The 6,000-nt window shown below is 47.1% G+C and overlaps 1 protein-coding gene across 1 annotated transcript in view; it reads right to left on the reverse strand.

Annotated features, from left to right (window-relative positions):
• The window catches only part of Ttll1 (tubulin tyrosine ligase-like 1), a 35,418-nt gene extending 29,801 nt beyond the window's left edge, over window positions 1–5,617 (reverse strand). The window contains exon 1 of the mRNA NM_001357953.1: window positions 5,468–5,617. The gene's annotated coding sequence lies outside the window, so the exon portion shown is untranslated. The remainder of the gene's footprint in view (window positions 1–5,467) is intronic.
• Window positions 5,618–6,000: the final 383 nt, after the last annotated feature.

A 6,000-nucleotide genomic window follows, 5' to 3' on the forward strand; every position in this document is an offset into this window, starting at 1 on the left:
AGAAGCTGTTCCACAGGAGCTGTCCACAGTGGCAGCACCTCTTCTCCAGCCTCCACCCCTCCCCAGCATCCCCGTAGAGATGGCACCCCAGCAAAAGCCAGTTGCAGCCAGGAAGGACTTCCCACCCTAACCCATGGGCCAAGGGAGAGAAATGGGGGTGGAAAAAAAAAAGCCACTAATCCCCAGCAGGAAAACACACCAATCGTTGAGCTCCCTCAAGCTCAGGACTTGAAATTCCACCAATCCGCACTCTAGAAATCTGTCCTGAGAAGCTCCGTTCCCTCCCCTCTCCCCCTGAAATCCTATATAAGCACTGGTTCCCTACTGTCTGTGCCCAGAAGCAGAGGGCAGCCATCCCTGGATTTCTCTCCCTCCACACCCTGGACTCTGCAATAAATCTCATGAGATTTTCTACCTGGTGTGACTCCTCAGAAGAAGCCAAGAAAAGAAGCAATGAAGAGAAGAGAAAAAGCGAAGAGAAGGATCGGGGCTGAGGCTCCTGAGTTCCTGAGCTCAGCTGGGGAGACCCTGCCGTGGGAGCTGCAATGCCTCCGCTGAGAAGCTGTTCCCTGTGTCTTCTGGCTGCCTACGGACAACAGTCTCTTCTGGTTGCCTTTGGATCAAGATGTCGAGCTCTCAGCTCCTCCAGCATCATGTCTGCCTGCATGCTGCCATGTTTCCCGCCATGATGATAATGGACTGAACCTCTGAAACTGTCAGCCAGCCCTAATTAAATGTTGGCCTTTATAAGAGTTGCCTTGGTCACAGTGTCTCTTCACAGCAATAAAACCCCAAGACATTCTCTGTCCCCCAACTGTGGGATTACAAACACATGTCACTATGCCCTGTTTTTCTTTCTCTTTTTTTGTTTTTCAACACAGGTTTTCCTGGTGTAGCTCTGGCTGTCCTGGAACTCTATAGACCAGGCTGGCCTTGAAGTCAGAGATCTGCTTGCCTTTGCCTCCCTAGTGCTGGGACTAAAGTGTGAGCCACCACTGCCCAGCTTGCAATCACTGCTCTTGTTCAATTCTTTTGCTGAGTTCTGTGCCTTTCTCAAAATTTCCAGGTTTCCTGAAAGCAGATGTCCTCAACTTGTGTATCGTGACTGCTTTTTTTTTTTGGGGGGGGGGGTTCTACATATCAAATATGTCCATTAAGATTCAAAGCAGTAGCAAAGTTACATTTATGAAGTCAGATCAAAATAATCTTATGGTTGTGGGTCACCACAACATGAGGGACTGTATTAAGGGTCGTCCGGAGATGCTCTATTCTGTATAGGGTCTGTGGTAGAACTCACTCCTCCTGGTAGCCCAGCGAGCACTTTACCAGCTAAGCTATTAGTTTATTTATGGTGTGGGGTGTGTGAGTGCATGGTGCTACAGCTAGACATAGAGATCAGAAGTCCTGGGGATCAAACTTAGGCTGTCAGTCTCAGTACCAACCTCTTCTACCTCCTGAGCCATCTCACTGGCCCCTCGGATAGACATCTGAAAATTCCTTCCTTGCTGGGCATGGTGGCCCAAGCTTTTAACCCCAGCACTCAGGTAATAAATGCAGGCTGAGCTCTTAAAATTGTAAGCCCTTATGTAGTGAGGTCTAGCACACCCAGGCCTACATGGTGAGATCCTGCCTCAGCAAAACAAAACAAAACAAAACAAAACAAAAACCAAGGGGCTAGAACAGCGGTTCTCAATCTGTGGGTTGCAACCCCGTGAGGGTCCAATGGCCCTTTCACAGGAGTCTCCTAAGACCATCAGAAAACACAGGTATTGACATATGATTCATAACAGCAGCAAAATTGCAATTATGAAAATAATTTTATGATTAGGGGTCACCACAGCATGAGGAACTGTATTAAAGGACCACAGCATTAGGAAGGTTAAGAACCACTCGGCTAGAGAGACCACTCAGTGGTGAAGAGCGCTGGCTTCTCTTCTAGTGGACCCAGGTTTGACTCCCTGCACCCACACAGCATCTCACCATCATCTGGTTCTGATGCCCTCTTCTGATGCCTCTGTAAGCTCCAGGTATGCATGAGATACACAAATGGATGTGAAGATGGAACACTTATCCATATACATTTTAATTAAATAAATAATAAAACGTTATTTAAAGAATGAAACAATCTCTCCCTTTAGGAAGGAGCAGCATCTTTATCAGATCTGATAGGACTAAAGGCATGCACCATTATACTTGGCTAAATCTATCTGATTTTTAAAAATGATCTGAATTGTTCCTCAGACTTTTAAAGCCATTTTGAAGAACAAGGCTCTCTCTTACTGTTAAGATGTCTAAACCAAGGACCTAGTCTTAATCCAGGAGGGATCTACTTTTGGATTTGGCTTTCTGCCCAAGTGGCCATCTGCTTTTAAGTCTGTCCCACGACTAGAAAGCCAGACAACGTTCCCAACAAACAAAAACACTGAGAAATTCTTGGAAGATCCAAAAGCGGATGAGTGTGGAAGTCCCAATTAAAAAGCGAATACAAACACTCAAAAGAAAAGTGAGGCTTCCATGTAAGCCCTTGGAATTAGCCCCGCCCCAGTGTGGAAGGGGCCATGGGAAGGCAGGTAGGTGGCAAGTCACTTGCTGAAATGGTCTCCTGAGGGTGTGAGCAATGAGCATGTCTGATGTCGGCAGAAGCCATCAGAGAGGTTAGTAGCCCATCTAGTGCTTTAAGGCAGTGCTTCTCAACCTTCCTAATGCTGTGACCCTTTAATACAGTTCCTCATGTCATGGTGAGCTCCAACCATACAATTATTTGTGTTGCTACTTGATAACTGCAATGTTGCTACTGTTATGAATAGCAATGTAAATATCTGATATGCAGGATATCTGCTTTGCGACCCCTGTGAAAGGGTCCTTTTTTTCCCCCAAGGGATTGCAACCCACAACTTTTGAGACAGGCACGAAACTCAGCAAAAGAATTGAACAAGATGCTAGGTGGTGGTGGCACACACCTCTAATCCTAGCACTTGGGAGGCAGAGGCAGGCAGCTCTCTGAGCCAGCTTGGTCTAAAGAGTAAAACCCTGTCTTTAAAAAACAAAAAAAAAACAAAAAACAAAGAAACCAAAAAGAGCAGTGAGTTTAATGACCACCCTAGACAGGGTCAGGCCACCTGCCAAAGCCTGCCTGTCACCTGCTTTGCATGGCTCAGACCTGGCTCTTATAGTTTGCAGTCAGTTTATTGATAAAGGTGAGAGACCAACTCTTTTAAGTTCAGACTCCATTTCAGAGATCTTGACCTAAGTTTGGAACTCAAAGCCTGTATCTAGTATTAGTTTCCAAGTTACTCCCCCCCCCCAAAAAAAACCCTGAGCTCCAGTTTCTAGGCTAACCCCGACAAGCTACGTCTCCAGGTTAGTCTGCCCCAACAAATCCAGTGTTTCTAGGTTAATCCCCAACAAGCCTGCTCCCTGCCTAACAGCCACCACTGCAGAGTGAAGCAGAAGTTAAGTTCATGGTTTGACTCCAGCACCAGCCAATTATGTTAAAGGACATAGTAGCACTTCCTGCCCCCACCCCCACCCCCCAATTAGAAGCTTGCCATATTGCCCTTACTTGCCACGTTCTATAAATCCTTGCCCTGATAAGTGTCCGGAACTCTTCTCCACCAAAACCGTGCTGCAAGTTAATGGTGGGCTGAGCCCAAGCTAGTCGAATAAAGATCCTGGTGTGATTGCATCGGATCAGCTCCTGACTGGTCTTTCAGCCCCCTTCCTTTCTGGTCTAGATTCATTTCTGTTGCTGTGATAAAAAATACCTTGACCAAAGGCTGCTTAGGGCAAGAAAGAGCTTATTTAGCTTATAATTAATTCCCCGTTATGGTCCTTCATTAGGGAATCCACAGCAGAAGACAAGTCATATCATATCTCCTGTCAGCTGAGGGGAAAGTGGGTTTTTAACCTCTTCCACTCTTATCTAGCTGTTTCCAGTCTTACCTAGCTGAGGACCCTGCCAAGGGAATGGTGCTGCCCACAGTGGGCTAGGTTTTTTTTGGTTTGTTTGTTTGTTTTTTGTTTTTGCTTTTGTTGTTGTTTGAAATGTGGTTTCCCTATGTAGCATAGTTCTAGCTGCCCTGGACTCACTTTGTAGACTAGGCTGGTGTCAAATTCACAGAGATCTGCCTGTCTCTGCCTCCTGAGTGCTAGAATTAATGTTATGAACCACCAGGACCGGCCTGGGCTAGGTCTTTTTACATAGGTTAACATTAAGACAGACCTCCACTAATAAACTCACAGGCCAAGCTGGTGTAGAGGATTCTTCCATGGGACTCTTTCCTGTTAGGTGGTTTTAGGCTGTGGAAAAAGTTGATTCAAAACTGACCAGCAGGCTTCTGTAAAAAGAACTTCAGTCTTGAACTGCGTTGTAGCCCAGCAGCAGAAAACATGCTCTTATCAGTTAACAGTTTCCTTAAACAGGAAGGTAAACAACTCAAAACAAGCTTTAGGTAGTCCCTGAAACCGACAGGATTCACTAGGCCCCTCCCCAACAAAGCAAGCAATAAAAGCTGAGAGTTCCCCCTCCAAATAGGGAAGCTAAGCTGCAAACATTCTGAGACCAGAGCAGGTGCCTAGAAGAAGCAGAAACCAGCTGAGCCACCTGGAAGAGATTTAAACCAACTGAGGCACCTGGAAAGGACATTCTCCAGCCTGCTGAGCTGCCTGCAGGCTGTGTGGTGTCTCCAGGTTCCCAGCTTTGTGAGCTGTCTCCCATGCTGGGTGGGCTTTGGTGACATGGCTGTCTTTGAGTCATTTCTGTTCCTATAAGTAACCCCAGTGATTCTCATGGTTCACCAAGTTGGATTTTCATGGTATCCATACTTTGGTCTGTTAGAGGCTCCCTCTTGTGTATAGCATCTGCCCAAAAACTTTATCATACAACACATGCTTAGTGTGTACAAACAAGGTATTGGGCTTAATCTCAGGAAAGCAGTGGTGGTGGTGGGGTTGTCCATTTGCCTCACTGTAATTCTGTATGCCCCACATTCTGTATTCAGTCACGATTACAGTTTTATTTTCACCAATAAGAAGGCTGTGAAGTCGGGCAGGAGAAACGGCTCAGCAGCTATGAGTCTTTACTGCTCTTGCAGACAAAGGATGGGAGCTCAGTTCCCAGCGCCCACGTGGCAACTCACAACCCTCTGTAAGTTCAGTTCTAGGGGATCAAATGCCCCCTTCGGGCATTGCATGGGCGTAGTGCACACATCTCCGTGCAGACAAGAAATCCATATACATAAAAATCAAAATAAATACATCTTTTAGAAAAAACCAAAGTAGAGGATGTTGTGAAAACGTGTACTTCTTCTAAACAGAAGAGCCTGGAATTGAAGCTCTGAGGTCTGCTCATTTCTGCTACAGAACCTTCTGCCCTGACCTTCAGCATGGGCTGGTGCCCTGGGTTTCTTAACTCCCCACCCCCATGCGCCTCCAGGGCCCAGTGCCTTTTCCATTCCCAATCATTTACCTTTAGCACCACCTAGTGGAAGCATTTAGTATAATCGGCTCCAGAGAAGTCCCTCTGTGGCGGGGGCTTCTGTGTTTGCGTCCCAGGGCAGGCCTTGTGAAGAGGAAAGACTGCATGGCACTTCCAGGCCTTGCCCCGCTGTCTCCTGGAAGGTATTCAATAAGCCTTGTCCCGTGGATGAGACTTACAGCGGAGGTGAGATGCGGAGGCTCGCTTCAGGACAGTGTGTAGAAAGAAGCACTTGAAAATTCCCGAGTGGGGACACTCTCCTAGGATAGGCTGGAATCCAGAAGTGACCCTTGCCCGGAGGCAGCCAGAGAGACTCAGAATGCTACAGTGGTCCTGACCCGGAGGCTGGCAGGTGGGGAACCAGTCTCTGGGAACAAAACTGGCAGGGTCCAGCTACTTGAGGCATGAGCGCAAACACAGATCTCATCTTCGCCTCCCAGTTCTGCACCAGCAGCTTACAGACCCTGTAGAGGTGGGGCTGAGGGACCAAGAGGACATTTCAACCTGGAAAGCGCTGTAAAATC

The sequence above is a fragment of the Mus musculus genome, chromosome 15 (assembly GCF_000001635.26).
Source record: "Mus musculus strain C57BL/6J chromosome 15, GRCm38.p6 C57BL/6J".
Lineage (NCBI taxonomy): Eukaryota > Metazoa > Chordata > Mammalia > Rodentia > Muridae > Mus > Mus musculus.